The following is a 5,402-nucleotide window of genomic DNA, read 5'->3' as shown; positions in this document are numbered from 1 at the left end:
GAGTTTAAAAATAATCCCCCAAATAGCCAGGGCTCAAAGGACTCTGTTTCACTTTCCCCTCCCCCTCCCTCTCCCCCTCCCCTTGGTTTCTCCTTGAACACTAGAGAGGAGAAGAGGCAGCTGGGTGACCTTGTGAGGGGAGGGGGGGTGTCTGTCGGTCATACACATGACTAGGGCCAAATGTTCATTTCCTGCTGTAAAAACCATCCCAGGGCTGCTGTGGCCACTGACCTGGGACAGCAGAGGGATTCCAGGCCTCACACAGGTACTCATTTGCACACACAGCATGGGAGCCCCTTTGTGCAGATATGGGGAGGGCTTCAGGGGAGCAATGTCAGTTTAGAATGCCTGTGGCATTCTTTCGGGATTGCCTCAATTCTTCTTTGTACCATGTTTAGTACAGGCAGTCCCCGACTTACGCGGATCCGACTTATGGCGGATCGGCAGTTACGAACGGGGCTCCCCCGGAGGACACGGACTGCGGGACCTCGCGGTCCTGCCGCCCGTGTACTCCGGGGCTTTCTCCGCGTCTCCCTGGTCTGCAAAGCCTCGGGGAAGCCGGCAGCGGGACAGCCCAGACACCCCGCGGCTGTCCCGCTGCTGGCGTCCTCAGAGGCTTTGCTCCCCGTCTCCCTGGCAGACCAGGGAGACTGGGAGCAAAGCCGCGGAGGACCCAGGTGGCGGGACCGCGGTGCGTCTCGGTCCGCCGCCCGCGTCTTCCTCGTCTGCTGGGGTGGGGGCGCAGCTAGTACGCCCCCCCCCCCAGCAGACTAGGCTTTTCTCCAGACGCCTGTGGCAGAGCAGCTGGGGCGCTGCCGGTTGGTCCCGCAGCGCCGCTCTGGGCGCTACTGGACCAACCCGGCAGCACCCCAGCTGCTCTGCCCCAGGCGTCCTGCTGGTCAGTTTGAGCAGCGGCTGAATCAGGACGCCTGGGGCAGAGCAGATGGGGTGCTGCTGGGTTGGTCCAGTAGCGCCGAGGAGCGGTGCTACTGGAGCAACCCAGCAGCACCCCAGATACTCTGCCCCAGACGTCCCCAAGTCAGCTGGTGCTGAAACTGACCAGCGCTGACTACAGGAAGCCCGAGGCAGAGTTGCTCTGCCCCGGGCTTCCTGGAATCAGCTGCCGATCAGTTTCAGCAGCAGCTGACTTGGGGACGCCTGGGGTTCTTAAGTTGATTCTGTATGTAAGTCAGAACTGGCGGTCAGTTTCAGCAGCGGCTAAATCTGGACGCCAGTTCCGACTTACATACAGATTCAACTTAAGAACAAACCTACAGTCCCTATCTTGTACGTAACCCGGGGACTGCCTGTACTGACAAAATTCTCAGCACTGCACAGGGCAGTCCCTGTCCCCAAGCTCTTACAATCCACATGACTGATGCACAGAAGACAGGACACACTGAGAAACTCAGAGCTGGGAATAATTTAGGGGGTATTTTTTCCACATCATAATTATCTCAAGTTCCTATCTGGTGGGCACCAGGAAAGAAGTGATTTTATGAGAGGATTAGGAGAAAGATGGTAACGGAAAAATCGATGCACTATGAAAGGCAGTGTGGGAGAGTTCTCAGAGATAGGAGTGGGAAAAGAAAACAGTGGGGGGAATGAAGAACCATTGGGTAATGAACTAGACAAGGTCTGAACTGCAAAGGGTTTGTGCAGATCACAAAGTGAGATAAAAGGAGTTTAAATTCATTTATTAGAGGTCCTTGGCAAAGCTGGGCATTCAATACAAATCTGATTTGCAGTCCACAAAGCATCCTTCTTGGCTATAGCACTAATACCTACCTCTTTGCCCTTTTCATCTGTAGACCTCAAAAGGACTGTGCAGGAAGGAAAATGCCATAATCCCATTGTACAGAGGGGGAAGGACACAAAGAGGAATGCTTGCCTGAAGTTACTCAGTACATCAGTGGCAAAGCCACAAGCAGAATTCAAGTCCCCTGACTCTCAGATAATTGCCTTATCCATATACTCACATTGCTCGCCGTGTATGTGACATCATGCATTTTGCTGTAATGCTGGGAGTTCCTTTCCCAGACCTGAAGAAGAACTCTGTGTTGCTCAAAAGCTTGTTTCTCTCACCAACAGAAGTTGGGTCATTGACCGATATTACTTCCCTCAACTTGCCTCCCCATGCACAAGTTAAAATCCCCTTTTTGTTAGGAGCACTTTGTTAAGTGAGTTGTTCTTCCTCTTCAGGAGAGATGTATGAATTATTCTGCCATGACCATTGGTAAGGGAAGGTTTGTGCTGGTCCCAATACAGGCTAGTCTGGCTCTTAAAGACATCCCCTGACTGCAGGCAAGCTGACCGACTCACGAGTGGGGATGTGAATGGACAATCAGTTACCCGGTTACCCAGTAAGCATCACCTTTACTAGGTGATGCTTACAAGGTAATGGTTAACTGGTGCCTGGAAGTAGCCCCTGCATGTGGCCCACCACAGGCAGAGGGGTGCTCCCACCCTGCTGGGCCCACCATGCTGCAGGCTGGGGTGGGAGTCAGCAGCCGTACATAGAGCTGGGAGACAGCAGCAGCCTTGTACAGGGCCACTAGAACTGGCAGCAACCCCATGCAGGTGGGTGGGCGAGAGAGCCAGTGGACCCCCCCCCTCACCAGGTCCCTAGGCAAGGAAGGGAGTGCCAGTTTCACCATCCCAAGGGTGGGGCCTTAGAGGGAAGGAGTGGGGCCAGGGCAGTCCGCTCTCAACGCTGACCATCCCCTCTCCCAGTGCTGTCCAGAGAGCATCACCCTGGGATCTGCAATGTACTGTGCAGGGCTCCAGTGGCAATTTAAAGGGCCTGGAGCTCCGGACACCACCACTGGCACCATAGCATTGGTGGCCAAGAGCTCGGGGCCCCTTTCAATCACTGGGCTCCTGAGCAGTTGCTCCCTTTGCCCTCTCCTCCCCATATCAGCAGACCAGCCTGACTGCAATAGAGAAGAGCAGCAGCAACGCACCGCTACTCCCTATGGCTGGTTGGTTCTGTTCCTGGCAGAAAGGGACTGAGTAACACACAGCACCATGCTACTTTGGATCCTGCCAGGAAATGAACCTCCCAGACCTAGACCGTTTCCTCCACAACCCACAGAGTGAGCAGACAAGTTGCCCCCTAACACTCTGCAGATGTGGACGTTGAACAATGCAGGAAGTTGTGTTGCCATGAATCTAGCCATACTCTGCAGGCCCTATCAGACCTGGGGGCTAGGAAGGCCATTTGGCCCAGACCTCAGGAGACAGAGGCCTCAAATTTTGTCATTGTTTACAAGTCGTTTCCATTTATTATACATCTCGCAGTTATAACAGAGACAACAAAAGAAGCTATATATACCTGCAAAAAATGATTTAAATCATTGTGGGACTTCAGGCCTTTGCCAATTTTTTGGACACATCCAACTTTTAATCTGTGTGACTAGAGACTGAAGTAGCTTCTGTGATTAGTGTTGCAATCTTTGTGGAGTTTAGATGTTTTGAAAATTGTAATTAATTCTGTTACTGTAAAGTGATTTTGCTTGGTTTGAGGGTGAGTTTAACTTTTAAATTAGATATTTATCTCTGCATAGGAGATTTTCATATTGCTGTTTTTTCTTACATTTCTTCATATACAATAACCATATCAGGCTCAGTTGTAAGCTACCTCTTCATCCAGTTTTAGATTCACTTTTAAAGTTTTTTAGAATTAAAAGTTTTTTAATAAACTTTATAGCTCATCTGGCAATTGCCTCATGTTCATATTCATAATAATGCACCCATTATTAGAGGAATTTAATCATGGGAACATGATAGAAGACCAAATTTCAAGACTATGAAATAAGGCTACAAAGGCCATAGTAAATAACACGCCCAAACTATTATTATATAATATTCATTGCAAAGTATATACAATTAAAATTTTGTATAACCAATAGCCTTTAGTAAATTAATTTGTTACGTGTTACTGTGTTTTAAAAGAACCCCTTTAGAAAAATGAAGTGAAGATTTGAAAGTGGTGCAAGAGATCGTGAAAGCAAACAGAGTGAAGAAGCAGTTAAGAGTGTAAAGACAATAACATAGTAGAAAAGATGCCTCAACCATTGAACAATGACCATACTGACAGTGACATTTCCAGTTCTGATGATGAAAACTTTGTACCCACTGCCCTAAAATGAGGTCATTAGTAAGACACAGAAATGCTAACCATAGTGATAGATGCAGAATCTATACTCAATTTAGAGACTATTCAGGCAGAAAATGAGGACCTCAGAGATGCTATGCAGCAAGAGCAAGAACTTATGACTAGCACAAGACAGTGTAACAACAGTGGCGTCAGAACCTTATACTGGACTTCTTGATAAGAACAGTGTTGCTTAAATGCAGTCATTTCTCAGAGTTAGTTTTCAGATTCCAAGTAATATACTGAAAGATGCTGAAAATCATGCTTTTCCCACTCATCTGATGACAAAACCTCTTCCAATTGGAGAGATCTACACAAGAGACTGGTTCTGCTGGAAAAGCAGGCTCTGTACGGTTTTAACAGTATAGTTTAACAATAAAACTTCAAATGCACCAATACTGTCTGATCCATCCAGTTGGAGCATCAATAAAGGTTTGAGAAAGTTGAAAGACCAAATACCAAGATAACTATGTTACATGGAAATCAGCTAGTAGAGCAGCACTAGCTGACAGTTCAATTGAAAACATACTCCTGAGTGAAATAAACACTGAAACTGATAACTGGAAAAAACTCCTTGAACGAATATTGTACGTCATTCTTTTTCTTTATGAATGGGGATTGGCTTTGTTTGGTTCCAGTCAACATATTGGTGACCTTACAAATGGAAACCTTCTTGGTACACTAGAGCTTCTTAGCAAATATGACCACTTTTATCAGGCCATAGTAAGAGTGTTCGTGAATCACAAGACATTGGAAAAGGCATGCAAGTCCATTATCTGTCTACCAGAATACAGAACGAATTTATTGAGTTGTGTGGTACATTTGTACAAACAACAATTCTTGAAGAGATACGACATGCGAAGTACTTTTAGATTATTATTGATGCAACTCCAGACTGTTTTCATAAAGAATAGATGACGCTGGTTGTCCAATATGTTAAAATTGCAATAAGTTCAAAGGTTTCAATTGAAGAGCGATTCATTTTGTTCGATAATTCCACACAAAAAATGGAAAAGAAATCACCGCTTATGTATTAGAAATTCTGAAAGGTTTCAAATTAAATTTAAATGTTAATCAAATTAAAGTCTGCATTGGCCAAGCCTATGACAATATGGCTGGGAAGTACAATGGAGTACAAGCAATCCTTCTTGAGCAAAATCCAAACTGTATTTTCTCCAGTTATGGCAACCACACACAAAATTTTGTTGGTGTTGATTGCCTTGAATCATGCAAGGGAGCAATGACA

The sequence above is a fragment of the Pelodiscus sinensis genome, chromosome 5 (genome assembly GCF_049634645.1).
Source record: "Pelodiscus sinensis isolate JC-2024 chromosome 5, ASM4963464v1, whole genome shotgun sequence".
NCBI lineage: Eukaryota > Metazoa > Chordata > Testudines > Trionychidae > Pelodiscus > Pelodiscus sinensis.
The sequence above is the reverse complement of the archived record's forward strand: the minus strand, read 5'-3'. Positions refer to the sequence as shown.